This window comes from Natrix helvetica (genome assembly GCF_964273705.1).
Source record: "Natrix helvetica genome assembly, chromosome: 2".
Taxonomy (NCBI): Eukaryota; Metazoa; Chordata; class Lepidosauria; order Squamata; family Natricidae; genus Natrix; species Natrix helvetica.
The window spans coordinates 190,795,415-190,814,617 of NC_138552.1; positions in this window are offsets into that span (position 1 = coordinate 190,795,415).

The following is a 19,203-nucleotide window of genomic DNA, read 5'->3' on the forward strand; positions in this document are numbered from 1 at the left end:
AGTTCACCTGAACTGGTCCGAATTGGCTGAATACTACCTCTGGCTGGGGGTGGTGGTGGTTGTTGTAGGGTGGTGAGAAGTTGAGCAATTAAAAATAAAAAAGTAGAAGTAGTCACCCATGGCTTTCCCAACCATAAAAAGTAAGTTTTTAAAAAAAAAAAACTCATTAAAAGAAGTTTGGGAGATGATCTCAAGCAATCTGCAACTGAAGTAGAAAATCAGACCCCCTTTTTAAGGCAATAAAACTTTGCAGACATTACAATGGACTGCTTTTAAAACACACACACACACACAAGAAGAGATATAATGCATAAATAGGAAGCAATGAGATCTTCTGAGAAAAATGCTATCTGAGAAGATAGTCTTTCTGTACAATAACTGAATACTGTCCTCAGAAGGTGTTTTAGGTCACACACACTTCATTTGTGTTAACCATGATAATTAGAATCTTTTAGATGGTTAACAAAGAGAATTTGTGGGGGGGGAACGTGGATCTTCAGAAAAACTCTCTTGGACTAGCTAATGTAAAGTTCTGGTTAAAGATTGCCTGACCATTTGCACTAGCCCGTCTGTTGTTTTTATGCTAAAGGCTTAGGACTGTATTGACTTTGTAATTAAACTATTTTAACTTCAGGATTTTGTAATCACCATATTTAAACCATCTGTTATATTCAAGGTGTGCCTTTCTCCTTTCAAAGAATTTTTTTTTAATTTTTTTTATTTTTATTTTTTTTAAAAAGGACATTTTAACCTGCAGTTCTGGATAATTGGATAATGCAGAGTATTGATTTGATTTGATTTTATTAGATTTATAAACCGCTCCCTCTCCCCGAAGGGACTCGGGGCGGTGTACAGTCAAAAGTTAAAACACCATATATATACATAGAGGAGGCATCAAAAACCCGTAAAACGGGTTACATAAAAAACTGTACAATCATAATAAAATTAAAGCCACATTAAAACTACCCCAGAATTTAAAATAACTGCCAGGAGGATTGAAGAATAAAACTATAATTGGGCCAGGCCGGCTAGTCGGAACAGGTGGGTCTTGAGTTTCTTGCGGAAGGAGCAGAGATCGGTGGTGGTTCTAATATCGGCGGGGAGGTCATTCCAGAGGGTTGGGCCCATCACAGAGAAGGCCCTACTCCTGGGTGTCGCCCGCTGGCATTGCTTAGTGGACAGCACCCGGAGGAGTCCCTCTCTGTGAGAGCGAATTGGTCGTAGGGATGTATGGGGTAGGAGTATCTCTTCTTAGGAATACAGGTAGTCCTTGACTTACGACAGTTCCCTTAGTGACCATTCAAAGTTACAACAGCACTGAAAAAAGTGACGTATGCCCATTTCTCACACTTTCAACCTTTGTAGCATCCCAAAGATGATGTGATCAAAGTTCAGATGCTTGGCAACTGGTTCATACTTATGACCGTTGCTGTGTCTAAAGGTCCTGTGATCCCTTTTTGCAATTTTCTGATAAGCAAAATCAATGGAGCAGCTGGGTTCACTTAAGAACTGTGAAACTACCTTAGCAACTGTAGTGATTCACTTAACAACTGTAGCAACAAAGGTCGTAAAATGGAGCAAAATTCACTTAATATGTCAGCAACAGAAATTTTGGGCTCAATTGTGGTCGTAATTCAATAACTACCTGTAAAGGAATAATGAGGAGTTATTCCCAATTAGGACAAATAAGTAGCCTCCATGTACAACAGGCCTTCTTCAAATTATGATTGAAATGATCAGATGGATTGGCACATGCCATTTAGGCAGAGGTGGGCATCATATAATGTAACAATCAGTTCGCCCAGAACTGAAAATGTGAACATGCGTGCCTTCCGGGAATGCACAGGGCAACAAAAACACGGCCATTAAAAAGGATGGGATAACGCTGGTGCGGGTGAGCAGGCCCAGCTGCTGCTCGGAACTACTGGTTCGCCTGATCCGATCTGAAATGACAGCAGCCCACCTCGGTTTTTAGGATAGAAAAACTAATCAAGAATATAATCTAAAGAATGACTTTGGGTTTGCCCGTATAATCCTTTTTAGAGTACTTTAGCCCAACAAAACGGAACAGAATTAAACAAAAAAGTATATTTGATTTTTTTTAATGCAAGGCATTCAAGCTGAAATTATAATTCTGTAGGCTAAGTGAAACTTACCGTATTTTTTAGAGTACAAGACTCACCTGTTTCCCCAAAAAAGAGAGTGAAAATCTGGGTGCATCTTATACACTGAATACAGCATTTTTGGCCTTCCGAAACCCCACCTCTTTCACAAAAATGGATGCGCAGAGGGTTTGGGAGGCCTGCAAAGGGCTCCTGGGGGCTGGGGAGGGCAAAAACGAGCAAAGAATGGGCCATTTTTTGCTCATTCTCCCCCAGTTTTTCACAAAAAATGAGGCGTGCAGAGGGCTTGGGAGGTCTGCAGAGTGCAAAACCTTTTTTTAAAAAAAACTGTCTTGGTGCGTCTTATACTCTGAAAAATACGGTATTAATATAAGCTGGGCAGCTATAAATTAATATCTTCTTAGATTGGTTCATTCAGGAGTTGGCAGCTCATAAAACCTGGATTAGATCATATAGGACTCCTGGAAGATCTTGGGAACAGTCTTGAGAATCTATTTCTATGATACTGAAGTTTCTTTCTGACTTTGCCCAACTAAATGTTTCCTGCTAAGTGTTCCTCTTTGTATTTAACATTAAATACTTAATAAAAATTCTTTCAGACACCCACATACTGCCTTGAATACTTTAACATTTCCAGCAAAATACAATCTGGCCACACTGAAGTGTGAGTCACACTACAGAAGTAATGTATCAGTGGTGGAGACGGCACTTCTAAAAGCAGGAGGAGGCAACTGAATATTAGTAGTACAAAACTAGGTTTAATTTAGTTTAACATCCATGAAAGTGCAATACTAGTATGATTATTCTCTCTTTATTAATAGTTTTACCCTCCTGTCACATTTAAAAACTATAATTCAGTGGCAACTTTTCAGTGAATTTTGGGAATCATATTGAAATCGTGGGATGTGACAGGTATCATGGAAAGACAGGTTGGAGTTATTTGCATTTGATCATGACAAAGACGTATCTTTGACATCCCCAAGGCAAATAATAATAATTTTTACTTTTGGGGGAAAAACAATTAGGACCGGAGGAAAAGGGAGGTCATTGAACTTCTGCATAAATTCTGGAAAATCACTGAAGAAAATGGTGATTTGTTGTCACATTTCTGTAGAGAGTTTGGGGAATGCAAAATGGGTGCTCAGGCTGCATGTGATTTATGGGATGGCAATTTACATAACATCAGAAAATTATACTAGAGTACAATATGTCTTGATGGAGTACTGTCGTTGTAAGCCAACAGATATTTACTTCAAAGTAAACCATGGCCCGCTGACATATTTAAACTATTAAAATTGTCTAAATGCAGTGAGACATGATAGTAAAGAGTCCATAACTTTGAGGACTTCCGGTTCCGGCGGCTACGGCGACAGGCAGATCGCTGCCTGCTCCAGCTCTCCCGGTGGGCTTCCCCCGCTTCTGGGGGGGCACAAGACGCCTTGGAGGGGCGCCTTGCCGAAGGAACGGCTTGCGGAGGGTCCTGGCGTCGGCGGCGGCTGGCGGGGGCTCCTCCGCTTCGTTCTAGGCATCGGGGAGCAGTTTTGGAGGACGTGCGTGCGCACGCGTCTCGCCCCATGCCGATCGGAGAACACACTTCCGAACGAAGCAGCGGCAGTATGGTGAGAGGCTTCCTTTCTGCATTCCTTCGCTTTTGAATTGATGAACTTTTCAGCACTTTTAAAAAGTTAAACTTTCGGATCCCTGCTAGAGGTGCGGCTAGAGGGAGGGGGATTTCCCCCCCTCCCTTGGACAAGCGGCTTGAAAAGACTTTCCTTCCATCCCCAGAGAGGAGGAGGGGGGAGAGCCAACTAATGATGCCTCACCCCTATAAAAGTGATTTTCATTCGACCTAGCTCCAGAACTAATGGATGAACTGAGAACTTTTTGAACTTTTAAAAATTTTACTATGCCTCTGAGCCCAAAGCTGGCAGGGCAAGATGGCACACTTCCGTTGTCTTCATGAATTGTGAAACCTGACTCCACCTTTAAAATTCAGGCTTCCGGTCTTTGTCTCCGAGTCACCCAGAGGAATTTCTTGTGGATTGCTACTTTCTGAACTCTTTGGAGAAAAAAACTTTCATCTACTGCTAGAGTGACTAAAGAAATCCCCATCTGTTTGGATCCTCTGCCTTCTGAATTCGCCTGCCTGCTCTACCTCTCCAGCTGCCCAGTCTCTACTTTGACTGATTTCCTTGCTTCATAAACCATGTCTCCAAAAAGACCACCTCCTGGAAAGCCTGGCTTTGCTACTTCTGCTCCAACGTCTGCAACGTCTAGTCCAGCTACACAGTCAAAGATATCAGAACTGATGCAACCCAAGACTACAGAGATAGACTTCCAACAAATGCTTCAACAAATTTTACAAGGCCAGGAGGAAATTAAGAAACAGTTAAGGGAAATGAAAGATGAAATTAAACAGAATCAAGCCCAAATCTTTAAGAACTCACAGAGACTGGACCTTGTGGAGGGTGGGGTGGCGGAGGCGAGGGGGGGGGTAGAGGCCTTACAGAAGGGGAACAAAGAACTTGACATCCAACAAATGAAAGCAGAGTTTGAAAGAATGTCCTTTTATCTTAGATTTCAAAATGTAATAGAAGCAGATGGGGAAAATATAAGGGACATTATGACTAACATTTTAGCTGAATACATACACAAAGATAAACAGCAGATGGAATGGGAGATAGATCTAGCTTACAGAGTGAATTCAGCATATGCCAGAACACATAATGTACCCAGGGAGGTTCATATTAAATTTCTTAGGAAAACCACAAGAGATGAAATTCTGGGTGTACAAAGGGGGCAAACACTGACATACCACGATAGGGAGATAACCATTCTAAAGCAGATTCCCAAAAAAATTAGGGAAAAAAGGAAAAGCTATTCGCAATTGGCGAATAAATTATACCAGAAGGGGGTGTGGTTTAGATGGTTGATGCCTGAAGGTATGCTGATATTCTGGGAGGAGACAAGAATCAGAATCAACACACCCATAGAGGCACAGGCCTTTATGGAAAAAAACAAAGCGAACCTAGAAAAAACAGACGACACTACAACGGTTATGCAGGACACGGGAGGGGCCGGAGCTCTGCCAGCGGGGGGTGAAGGGGCAACACCAAGAAAGCTCAGATCACAAAAATAAATAAGAAAACCACAATGTTATAAACAGACCGAAAGTATTAATGAATCTACAACTAGACTATATATTATAATTATATAAACTGATTGAAAAGTATTTTTTCTAGAATTAATATGCTGATTTTTTTTATGACTATGTAATAAGGTTTGATATTTTGATGTAACCTAGGAGTCTGGAGGGAGGGGGCGTCTGCCATACTTGCAACTGCCAAAATTTGTAACTATTCCACTTACCCTTTTCCGCATAAATGTTTTTAAAAAAACCAATAAAACTTCTTGAAAAAAAAAAAAAGAGTCCATAACTTTATTTTAAAAGCCTCAGCTTTACCAAGTTTTCCACTAATGCTGGCAACAAAAATATTGAAGCCTGCAATAAAGCATTATTTTCACAAATGCCCTTTCTTATAGCCAATATGCAAGAGAGGATCTGCTTTTAAATTAAACATGTTGGGCTCTTTAATGTTTCCTTTCCTCTCCAAATGTCTTTGTTGAGAAGATTGAGAAGAGCCGCTGGGGAAAATGTACTAGCAACAGTAGGATGTGGGGAATTGTTTGGAGGACATTAAGCAGATGTCAATTGGGCCATTATCACTCCCTCTCTCTCTTTTTTAAAAAGAGAGATATTGCCAGCTGTCCTGTGAACTTTTACATTAGTGCTTTAAACCATCACAGAGTAGAAGTATTAGTTTTCTATTTAATCTTTATTATCACATGAGAAAAAAATTCTTCACTGGTGACAAAAAAGAGCCAGGTATGAAAATGTTCTTTCTAAGACTAATAATACTGTTCTGAAGTTAGTTCGTGATTAGGTTCTACTGGCTAAGGTTCCTTAAAGGAATTAAAACAATACAGCTTACTCCAAATTGACTCCTTCTACGCTAGCTATTGCCTTTTCTGGGGCAATTAATGTAACGAGGTGTCCTGCCTCCTGAAACTTGGCTCAAGAAGCCCCTCTCTTTTCTATTTCCTGTCTAGTCTTCTGAACCAAATTGTTCTTTGGTCCTGACTTCCTGTTCCTGGCTCTGGATTGCTGTCAATAACTAGTTGATGATTTCCCACATATGAAAGACAGTGAGAGTCAGCTCTGCCATTTTAGGCTTTGTGCCTCACTGGCATCCTGCCATCGGCTTTAGGGAGAGGAGGAGAGCTAGTGGGCAATTAACATTTATGGGGCATAGGTGGGAAATAGGGAGGAGGAGGTGACAGCTTGACAGACACATGAGGTGCAAGAAACCAGCCTGTGGCAGTCTTCAAAGTCATGAAGCCTGAGAATGGAAGCTTGAGACATTTGAGAGTGGATTGCTCCAAACATCCAGAAGTTCTCAAAATAACCATACCACTCACCATTGGTTGAAGACAAACTGGTCAAGGGGAGAGAGCTGGCACAAAGAGGGAAAGTTTGCAATCTTTTGCATGGGAACCTTAGTTCTAGTCTGCCTTTACTGCAGCAAGCCATCTTTAGTAAAAAGAATCTATCATTTCAACAAAATGGAATTGAGGGTCTTTCTTTCCTAGGGAGCCTGCTGGAACAGGTCTGACAGTGAGGCATCCAAGGGTTATTATTATTACATACTCTAGAATTGTACCATAGAATGGAAAGGACAGAAGAAACCATGGAGATGATCTAATCTCATCTCTTATCCAGTACAGGAATCCTCCAACAGCATCCATGACAGATGGCCATCCAGCCTCAATTTAATCACCAGCAGCAAAGTCTATTGCCTCCCAAGAAAGCCAATCCATAGTTGATTACCTCTTCCTATTAGGGATCTTTTATCTCTTTATGTCCAACTGAAACCTGGATCCTTACTCATTGTTCCTTGTCTTGTTTTCTGGAACAACTTGAATTAAATCTGTCTTATCTTCTACATGCTAATTTGGTTTACTGTAGCTAAGGCGTGGTTAGAAACTGGGAAACCATGAGTGTAGTCTCGCCTTAGGCACAAAGCCAGCTGGATGATCTTGGACCAGTCACTTGGTATAAGCCCTGAGAGGCAGTCAATGGAAAACCATTCCTAAAATCTTGCCAAGAAAATTGCAGGGATTAGTCCAGGCACTCTCCAGGTGTCAAGAATGAAATGAAGGCATAAAAAAGCCCTTCTGCATGATTTTATGCAGTGACATGCAGTCAGGGGAGGCAGGGGAGGCAGGGGAGGCAGAGCCTCACCGCTCCCATTATGAAAATAAAAATAAAATTACTCCGGGAAGCCGCAAAAGTGGCTGGGAGAGGCGTGTGGCTTGGTTTAGCCTCCCTGGACATCGCAGCAGCAGGCCCAAGTGCACAGATCTCGCCATTTTTTGCATCGGGTGAGCCCGGGATCCTTACAAGGGGAATGGGACCATGTGTGCAGGAGGCTCCTCAGCACCAGCCTCAGATCAGTGCAGCCGCGGTCCCCTTCATGTTGGCTCGGGAAGGAGGGGAATAGGACCACGTGTGGAAGGGGAAGGGGATCACGGCTCGCGCTGATCTGAGGCTGGCACTGAGGAGCCTCCTGCACATGTGGTCCCATTCCCCTTGCAAGGATCCTGGGCTCGCCCAATGCAAAAAATGCCTAGGCAACATCATTAGTGCTAGAACGGAGTGGGGGGGGAGGAGAAAGGAGAAGTTTCTCTTCTCAGAAATGTCTTCTCAGTGGAGCTGTGACAGCCTGCCTGTCCCTTTCTGACATTTCTGAGAAGAGAAACTTCTCCAGTCGGGCTGTGCCCGTGCGATCGGAGCAACCATGTGGTTTGATGATGTCATCAGACTCACCAGCTATAAACCTCACCGCACGTCACTGATTTTATGTGACTTTAGAAACTTGAAGAGAACTACTACATCTCTTCTGTTGATCCAGTTTAAGATTGCTTTTGCTTGTCTTAAAAAAAAAAGTAGTTGCAACGTAATGCTGACACGTATTTAGTCGGTGATTTACCAAGACCCCCAGTATGTCCCCCCTATCTGTTTTTATGTTTAATTTTTTTTCTGACCAGATGTGATGATGATGAGCCCTTCCTTGATGTCCAAAAGAGAATACATATGGTCCAGGGTTCAAATGTGGAGTCCTTGGTGCTCTTTAAGCTTGCTTGCATGCATGCAGATGTTTCATTATCCAGCTAGGTAACATCATCAACATGAGTCATATACAACACAAAGCATAATGACTGTAACACCCATGTGGGAGACCAGCACTAACAAGCAATCAAAAGATACGAGGAAAACTCCTAAATTTCACATGGACTTGGACATGGACAGACTCAACTATAGTTTCAACTGAGAAATTCTGAGCATTTTAGGCTAAATCCAAAAACCCTTGGGAATTCCTGGAAGTTTGGCAAATTCAGACAAATCAGTCTTCAGTAGACATCATATTGAAATGGTGCAGGGGTGTCAAACTGGCAGCCCGGGGGCTGAATGCATCATGCGCAGGCCACGGCCACCCGACTTCCGCAAAGGCAAAAAACGTTGCAATATGTCATGTGACGTCACATGACACAATTGAGTTTGACACCTGTGAAATAGTGGATAGAAATAAATCAGATTTACATATCATTCAAAATAAAAAAGGCTAAGGAAATTTTTAAAAAAACCGAACAGATTTTCTCCAGTACCACCAGCCAGATTGATTGTTAATACCAGAAAAATAATCATGCAGAAAACATTACCCTAATCAAGGAACTAACAAAACCACACCCCCACCAAAACTGATGAGGATTATATGACTCACAATAATGATGTTACCTAGTTGGGTAATTAAATGTCTGAAAACAAACAACAACAAATCTTAGAGAGCAGCACTAATTCCAGGTTATTTTACAATTATTGTGTCATCTGAATATTCTTCCAATCATCCTACAAAGCAGGTTTCTCCTTGTTCTTGTGGCATCCTAATGGAGTTATTGTACTATATGATGATGAGCGCTTTTTCAAATGCCCACGAGTCAACTTGTCCTAAGCTACCAAATTTGTACTAAAAAAAATTAGACAACCACTGGGTGGTAGCAAAGAGAAGATCATCTGTGCCATCTAGTGATAATCAAAATTCTTGCAACTTATCTTCAGCAATTCTACACTTGAGCCCTTATTTCTGCAACTAATATTAATACCACTATTAGCATTAAAAATCCCAATAATTGAACAACATGAAACCCAATGAACAATCATTAATATTTTTAATCCAACAAATAAAACATAGATGATGCAGGAAAGCAAAAGAAGGCTGAAATGGAATTATTAAGTAAAATCTTTGGAATAAATAAAAATTATCTTTAATATACTATAAAGTAAAATGTGTTGTCAACATCTTTAGATAATTCTAAACTGCTAAAGTAATAATATTAGAATATGAAATATGTAACTATAGTTGTCATAAAGTATGTTTTCTGCTCACGGTAATTAAAAGACAATAATTTATAATTTAAAATTGTTGTATAAAGAAAAGATGAATAGTTATATTAATATCTGATAAACATTTGGGTGAAACCAATGGAATGTTCAAAAGGAAACTTTTACAGATCATCTTGAGTTTGGTGGAAACTCATTTGTTTTTGCTTGTGAACCATTATGGTATTTCGTGCCTGAATACATGGGCTATAGTGGTTAGAATGTGTTACCACAACTACTTCAGTTGACTGCCTACTGCCTGCAATTTGACAGTTCGAATCTCATCAGGCTCAAGCTTGACTCATCCTTCCATCCTTCCGAGGTCGGTAAAAATGAGGACTCAGATTGTTGGGGGCCAATATGTTGACTCTGTAAACAGCTTAGTGCCATGAAGTGGTATAAAAGTCTAAGTGTTATTGCTATTGTTATAAGATTATTCACTTGTGCGAGGAAAGTAGATTTTTTTCCTTAGGGATTAATGAATCTATGGGTGAGTTTTACTTCAAGCAGCACTCTATCATTCTTCGACTTAATAGATGTTATGATGCCATCCATTATTTTCTTTTCAAGTCCAAGTTAGTAATGAGTACAAAAGCCCATTACATTCACATTTTAATGATAATTGACCTAAGTCCCCCATCATAGCATTTAGTGAAATACCTTTCAATGTTGCACTGTTTACCGATCGGTAAAATATTTATTAAGAGCTGAGGAAAAGTGGGCTGAGACTGATTGAGAGGGAACTATTTATGTATTCCAGTGAAAAACTGTAAATATTCTTCCAAACAAGGAAAACTATTAAGTTAACTCAGTTTTTCTCAACTTCAGCAAATTTAAGATGTGTGGACCTCAACTCCCAAAATTCTGGCATGCCACCTAGGGAATTGTGGGACTTGAAATCTACACAACTTAAAGATGCTAAAGTTGAGAAATACTGACCTAAATCATATTATTCCAAAGCAGTGGTTCTTAACATTTTCCTCCCAGGACTGTTTTACTTTCTTAAATCGGATCGGGGATCCCAAGAGCTGCAGTATATCTATCCATATTTACTGAGAAATTAAAACTGAGAATTTTAAAAATATTTATTTAGTTGACTTCCTCCCCACCACCACCAAGGGTCTTGTCCAGGTGTCCCCAGATCATACTTCAAGAACCACTACTCTAAAACACAGATGCTCCTTTTTTAGGAATTAGAAGTCATAGGCTAGTTTAGTGATGAAGCTAATAAAGCAATGCCTTGAGCACCCTCTAGTGACCAGAGGCAAGCCACCCATCTGCCTGGAAATTCTTGGAATGGCCCATGTTGTTTCTCTCAACCAAAGAACATCAAAGAAGAAGACATATAGCTTGTTGCTTTCACAGACTAGCTAACAATAAATATTCTCTTTTGACATTGTCATGTTCTGGCTGATTCAAAGTGTGCGGAAGTCAGGAGCAGCAGAAGCAGGACTTGTAATAGGACTCAAAAATCAGAGAAAGCATTTGAATGCTCACCTATGGTTGCATTTGTGTGTCCCTCTAAGCCAGGGGTGTTAAACTCGATTTCATTGAGGGGTGCATCAGGGTTGGGTTTGACCACAGGGGACGGGATGGGCATGGCCATGATGGGCGTGGCCAGCTTGACATCACTTATGTCAGAGGCATTTGTGGTGGCCCGAGTGCTCTGCCAGTGAAAGTGGAGCTCAGGGGGGCTGTACATGGTCCCCCAAGCTCTGGATTTGCTGGCAGAAGGTAGCAGGAAGCCATCACAGCCAAAATCAAAGCTAGGAGGGTCGCACGTGGCCCTCCCGAGCTCCTTTTTTGGTGGCAGAGGCACTGCAGGTCAGTCTTTTGCTGTTTCCAGGACAGCCCCATGGGCCAGTTCTAAGCATCCTGCAGGTTGAATATGGGCCCCAGACCTTGAGTTTGAGACCCCTGCTGTAAGCCAAGTTTAATTTTACCATGATTATGGCTAAATTACAATTGCCTGGATTTGCAGCCCTTGTCAATGTATCATCATTGATATAAATATTCTGAAAGCAGTTTCTAAAAGAAAAAAAAAACAGTGAACCTACTTTTCATTGTTCTAACACCAATACCCAAGAGGTTCAAAACCTAGAATAGTTGTCAAAGGCACACCAAGCCACACTGTACATAGACGCTTAGCACAATATTCAAAGCCAAAAATCTCTGTGTGCCACAGCCCTTTCTGACTGCTTTGAACGTTTTCTGTTAAAAGGAATTACATTCACCAAAAAGCAACATTATTCCAAAATCCCCCCCCCCAAAAAAAAATTCTCAAAACTCTAAACACACTATTAACGGAACCCAAATTGTTCCAACAAAATGTAGTTAGGTTGATTCTGCATACTGAATTGACTACAACAGAAATGGGGAATTATGTTATTCTGCAAAGCCTTTCACCTTTTGAGTGGAAACAGGTGGTTGGTTTTATCTGGGATCCAGAGTGTAACCAACAACAGGTTTGGTTGATATTCAGATGGAAGATCAAGAGAAAATGCCAACTGGCTAAACTAGGAAATTAAAAAGAAACAACTGGAAGAAGGCAATGGGATAATCACTGATGAACCATACCCCAAAATGTCTAATGGAAATTCTCAGTCATCCAGATCATGTTGTCCCAAAGGTGCTTTTTCAAGAGGCAACTGTACTTTCTGGTTTTTCTTTGAAGACGTTTTGCTTCTCATCCAAGAAGGTTCTTCAGCAATGACTGGATGGTGGGGAATGGAAGGATTTATACTCCTTGCAGACAGCTGGTCATTTGCATTCTTTTATCGAGTACTTACGGTCACCTGGAGATTTATCTGTGTCATCAGGATCATCTGAGTGGTGAGAAGGCAGCTGACATCATGGTGAAAACAGTGCAGACAAGCAGTAGCTTCAAGATTTCTGATTTCTACAGAGTCGATTTCCACAGATTTCTGAGGCTCTACAGGGCCAAGGGTCACCCTGTAGGAGTGATGAAGACAGAGGGATGCTTCGGTGGTCATGAGGAGAGCTCAGCATCCTTGTTTGACCCAAATAAAGCCCCTTTAACCAGAGGATGAGAAGGCAGCCATAATGGTTGAACCAAAGCAGTGATAGCTGAAATAGAAGAGAAGAAAGAAAAGATCCTGTAACAGTGTGCTCAGTCTAGGTAAGAACTTTCTAACTTTTGCAATGGAATTTCCCCTTTGGAAATCAGGACTCAACTGAGGTGAATAGTAGCAATTAAGACCTGGAGCTACTGTCAGATTTGGAAAAGAAAAAAAAATGTAGACAGAAGTAACCTTAAAGAGAAAGGATAGAGTGAATTGGCTAATTTTCAGCAACTTAAATAGTTTTAAAATATTGGATTATACTTTTATTGTCACCTTGATTTAAAGGACTTTGGAAAACTATTGAAAAACATTTTGGAGACATTTTATTTGCAGCAAAATGGAGAAAAAGTGTAACAGTGACACCTACTGGCTGGAGAAGACTTTTATTCATATTTATAGACATCATAGAACTGAAAAAAGTGAAAGAAGGGAAAGTTGTTTTGACTATAGATAAACTGGAATACACTAAACAAACCTGCAGATTGATTATACTTGGTATTTGGAGATAAAATGTGAAAACATCCAACTTTTAGAACCTTGAGGATTACAAATATGCCGGATAGTGTAAGAGTGTGAAATAGTTTGGATCTGTTTTGAAATTAAGTGGTGGAATGATTTTGTGAAATGTTCTGATATTGGCTTTCTTGGTATGATGAATAACTGGGACATTGGGATTGTGATAGATCACTGAGTAATCTTTTTAATTCATTAAAATGAGACAAAATGGCACAGCAGGGGAAAATAAGAGTATTATTAAAAGAAATATTATTGATGCTCCAAGGTACGCAGGAAATGATGACAAAGAAGAGAGAGATAAAGACAGGGGTGAAATGCTACTGGTTCAGACCAGTTCACCAGAACCAGTAGTAAAAAAATGCTACTAGTTTGGGCAAACCCGTATTTCCGATGATCAGCTGTGATGCGTGATTCATATTAGCTAGAATCATTGCATTTTGTCCTTTCTCGTTAATCTAAATCGCATGGCACAGCAGATTTCCCCCCCTTGCAGTTCCACTTACATTTTCGAGACTCAGAATGCTTCAAAATGTTCCTTTTTTAGTGCTGCATGGGCATACCTCGGGCGTGCACGCACACAAAGCATGTGCTCAGTAGCAGACTCACCTAACTGGCAGCAGACTTTGGAGGATTTCACCACTGGATAAAGGAATTGATACATGACATAGCTGTGAGACCAGAAAACTATGAGCAAATGACACTGAATAATGAACATGAAATTCAGGAAGTAGAGGAGAAAATCTAAAGAACAGAAAAAAGGACAGGGGAGGAAAAATGACAAATGATACAAAAAGATAAAAGATAAGGAAGATAGTAAAAGCTTATGAAATAGTGAAGGTAAATTATACTTTAAGAGACCCAAAAACAGAAGAAGAAACACAGAAAGACACCCCTGAAGTGAAGAAAGGATAATTAAAAGGTGCACTGAAGGTTCAACAGAGTGAAGAAGCCATAGAGACAGATGAAATACTTAGATCAAACGATATAATACAAGATCCCAAGGGAGGAGTATGGGAGATGGGCCAAGAAATCAGTAAGAATTAAGATACAAAAATGGGAGATCAGGAATAGATGCAGCAATAGGAGTTGTTCTATTAAGAATTAGTAAAGAGGTTGAAACTAGAAATGGGGAAACGTTAGTTCTTTAATTTGGGATCTATTTTACCAATGGTTAGAAAATAGAAGCAGAAGTTGGAAATTTAGAATCAAGGAGGATATGTAAACAAAGATGAAATAAGTGTGTAACTAAATAATGAATATTGAATAATTAAGATAAGTAAACATGATTAATGGACTTGGAGAATAATGGTTATAAATGTTATAGTTATATGAAGTTTGCCATGTTTGTTATTATTAATTGATTATAGCAGTGGTGAGTTGCAGGAGGTACGTCCTGGTACGGGCATATCGATGCCTGCCCGGAGCACTAGATACCGTTCCGGTACTGTGCTCCAGAGGGTCCACCTGCCCGCCCAAGCTCCTTACCTGTATTTGAGCTCTTCGGCGCTTCCGCACACATGCACGGAGCACAAGTGCCTGCACGACACTCCGTCGAGCAGCTGGAGCATCGCGGAGGCGTCGCAAGAGGTCAGGACGCATGAAGTGGGCTTTCATGTAGTGGATGCTGGATCCCATTGCTGGATTATAGACAAAACTGAACAGAGCTTAAATAATGGAAAACGTTTAATAAGGATGAATGAAGACAATGGCGAATAGATTTTGAGAATAATAGTTAAAATTATTGTGTGTATAAGATTTATTATTTGTATCTAAGAGAGATTGTATCCAGACAGTATAGCACTATTATGAACATGGAAATATTTATATATAACCAAAAAAAATTATAATAAAAAATAACAATATAAAGGATCATCTGAGTGGTGCAAATGGAGTGGAGCCTTCTTGAAACTGTTGAAAGGACTGTGTTGGAAATATATCCCCAAATCTTCTATGGGTGAAGTCCTATGAGCTCAACTTTAAAGACACTTTATTGTTTTAACCTCTATCATCCTTCGGAGTTATTTAAACAAGCAAAAAAAGAGGAAAGCCCTTTCACTGTGTCACAAGATGGCAGTACTGCCTCAGTATAAAATTCATTACAACTATTGTCAAAAACAGAAGATCCCCTTTCTTTTTAGCACCATGAAATTAGTTTTTTTCCCTTTGAGAATGTTTGTGTGAATGAGGAACGATGGCCATGTGTTGTGCTGAGCTACTGTATATGCGCTCTTATCTTCAGCTCAGTTATTATCCACACTGTAGTTACATTCAGGTTAGATTAAGTGCAATGTGATTTATATAAGACGCCTTTGAAAAGTGTTTAGAAATTCAAGTTGGTACAAAAAGTTGATACCAAAGTAGATATAAGAGAAGTTGATAAATACTTGTCTTATTTTTTTTTTAAATGGCACTGTTGTCTACTTCATTTCTGCTCCCAGTGAATGTTACTTACATAAGGGCTCTAAATGAGTTGTTATATACGGAACTCTCTTTTCCCCAGCAATAAATACTTCTGCAAATTACTACTGTCTCCACGGAGCCTGCTCTGTCCTTTCCAACATAATTCATCTGGATGAAGTATAATGTCCCAATACTAATTTTCACAGTTCCCTAAACTAGTGCATAAACTTGAATAAACTCTACATTAGCTCTATTTTAGGGGGGAAACTGTTTTCCTATGTACTTGCAACATGGACTTTTACCTATTTTTTTCTTTTGCATTTTTTCTTTCCTTTTAAGGAAATCGGAAAGAGCAGCCTCAGTAGAGACTCAAATAAAACTAGAACACTTTGGTCTCTAGCCAAATATATATTAGACTCCAGCTAAAAGAGATGTACAGACACAAAGCAACCTATATAAATGCCAGCAATTTTAAAAATAAGGTATGGGGGGGAATAACATAAAACTTCATAAATGAGAACGTGTTAGAACAGAACAAAACAGAACAGAACAGAACAGAATAGAATAGAATAGAATAGAATTCTTTATTGGCCAAGTGTGATTGAACACATAAGGAATGTGTCTTAGTGCATATGCTCTCAGGGTACACAAGAAAATATACATTTGTCAAGAATCATAAGGTACAATACTTAGTGATAGTCATAGGGTACAAATAAGCAATCAAATCATATTAGGAAACAATCAATATAAATCATAAGGATACAAGCAACAAAGTTGCAGTCATAAGTGAGAGGAGATGGGTGATAGGAATGATGAGAAAATTAATAGTAATGCAGACTTAGTAAATAGTTTGACAGTGTTGAGGGAATCATTTGTTTAGCAGAGTGATAGCATTTGGGGAAAAACTTGTGTCCTTGTGTCTTGTTGTTCTGGTGTGCAGAGCCCTATAGCATCATTTTGAGGGTAGAAATTGAAACAATTTATGTCGAGGATGCAGGGGGTCTGTAAATATTTTCACGGCCCTCTTTTTGACTCGTGCAGCGTACAGATCCTCAATGGAAGGCAGGTTGATAGTAATTGTTTTTTTCTGCAGTTCTAATTATCCTTTGAAGTCTGTATGTGTCTTGTTGGGTTGCAGAGCCAAACCAGACAGTTATAGAGGTGCAGATGACAGACTCAACAATTCGTCTGTAGAACAGAATCAGCAGCTCCTTGGGCAGTTTGAGCTTTCTCAGTTGGCGCAGAAAGAACATTCTTTGTTGTGCTTTTTTGATGACCTTTTTGATATTAGGTGTCCATTTTAGGTCTTGAGATATGATAGAACCTAGAAATTTGAAATGTAATGTAGCATCCATATTCTCTGCTCTGATTTCTGAAAGACTGTAGATGGATTGTATACACTGTTCTTTTTTTAAAAAGTTTTTTTTCATTTTCATAACAAATAACCACATGTATACTATTACATAATCAACATTATATTATATTGTTAAATGTTTACATTGATACACTGTTCTGAAAGGTAGACTCTATACATCTCTTCCTGTCACACTAATGAATGTCAGGACCTGGAGAGCTCCTGAAGCTAATGCATTGTACTGTATACACCATCTAACGTGCAATGGTTCATGAGTTCAATTCCTGACATCTAATGGAAAATATCTGTGGCTCTGTACATCTGAATAGCAAGAGCACTTAGACTTATAGATTACACTTCACAGTGCTTTACAGCTGTCTCTAAGCAGTTTACAGAGTTGGCATATTGCCCCCAACAATCTGGGTTCTCATTTTACCACCTTTGCAAGGACTTCAGTAAGGCTTTTGATAAGGTAGACCATAACCTACTACTAGATAAAGTAGAAGAATGTGAGTTAGACAGCATCACCACCAGATGGATTCGTAACTGGCTGACCAACCGCACTCAACGTGTAGTCCTCAATGGAACTGCATCTACATGGAGGGAAGTATGCAGTGGAGTACCCCAAGGCTCTGTTTTAGGCCCAGTACTCTTCAACATCTTCATCAATGATTTGGATGAGGGAATAAATGGGGAACTCATCAAATTTGCAGATGACACCAAGCTGGCAAGAATAGCCAACACTCCAGAAGATAGGCTTAAGATACAGGAGGATCTTGACAAACTTGAACATTGGGCACTATCTAATAAAATGAAATTCAATGGTGAAAAGAGTAAGGTTCTACATTTAGGCAACAAAAACGGAATGCACAGGTACAGTATAGATGATACCTTGCTCAGTAGTAGTAACTGTGAAAGGGATCTTGGAGTCCTAGTGGACAACCATTTAAATATGAGCCAGCATATTTTTTGGCAGCTGCAGTTCTAGGCTGCATAAATAGAGGGATAGAATCAAGATCACATGAAGTGTTAATACCACTTTATAATGCCTTGGTAAGGCCACACTTGGAATACTGCATTCAGTTCTGGTCGCCACGATGTAAAAAAGATGTGGAGACTCTAGAAAGAGTGCAGAGAAGAGCAACAAAGATGATTAGGGACCTGGAGACTAAAACATATGAAGAACGGTTGCAGGAACTGGGTATGTTTAGCTTAAGAGAAAGAAGGACTAGGGGAGACATGATAGCATTGTTCCAATATCTCAGGGGTTGCCACAAAGAAGAGGGAGTCAAACTATTCTCCAAGGCACCTGAGGGTAGAACAAGAAGCAATGGGTGGAAACTAATCAAGGAGAGAAGCAACTTAGAACTGAGGAGAAATTTCCTGACAGTTAGAACAATTAATCAGTGAAACAGCTTGTCTCCAGAAGTTGTGAATGCCCCAACACTGGAAGTTTTTAAGAAGATGTTGGATAGCCATTTGTCTGGAACGGTATAGGGTTTCTTGCCTAGGCAGGGGGTTGGGCTAGAAGACCTCCAAGGTCCCTTCCAACTCTATTATTGTATTGTATTGTATTGTATTGTATTGTATTGTATTGTATTGTATTGATGGAAGGCTGAGTCAACCTTGTGCCGGTAAGAATCAAACTCCTGGCAGTCGGCAGAGTTAGCCTGCAATACTGCATTCTAACCATGCCAACACCGCACACCACACCACCATCCTAAAGAGGAGGAAACTAGTTATGTATTGTTTCTTAGCGGTCAGTACAGATAGTCCTTAACTTATGAACACATTTTGGGATCAGAATCTCAATTGCTAAGTGATGTGGTTGTTAAGTGAACCTTCACATGATCAGATCTGATTTTACAATTATTTTTACCACAGTTATTAAGCAAATCCAGTTTCCCTCTATTGTTTTTTTAAAAATCAGATGTTAGCTGAGAGGATTGCACATTGTGATAACTGCAATGGTTGAATATGTGAGCTGGTTGCCAAGCACTCAAATTGCAATCACATGATGCAATGGTTATAACTTTGAGGACAGGTCATAATAATTCCCTTTTTCCAAGACTGTCATAACTTTGAACCATTGTTAAAGATATGTTCGTAAATCGAGGACTACCTGTATAGATGGAAACATTGCCCTGATATAGGAATTTACAATACTTCTGGAATAGTTTCTGTACAAGCAGGAAAAAAAACCCCACGTGATCTATACTTATTCCCCTG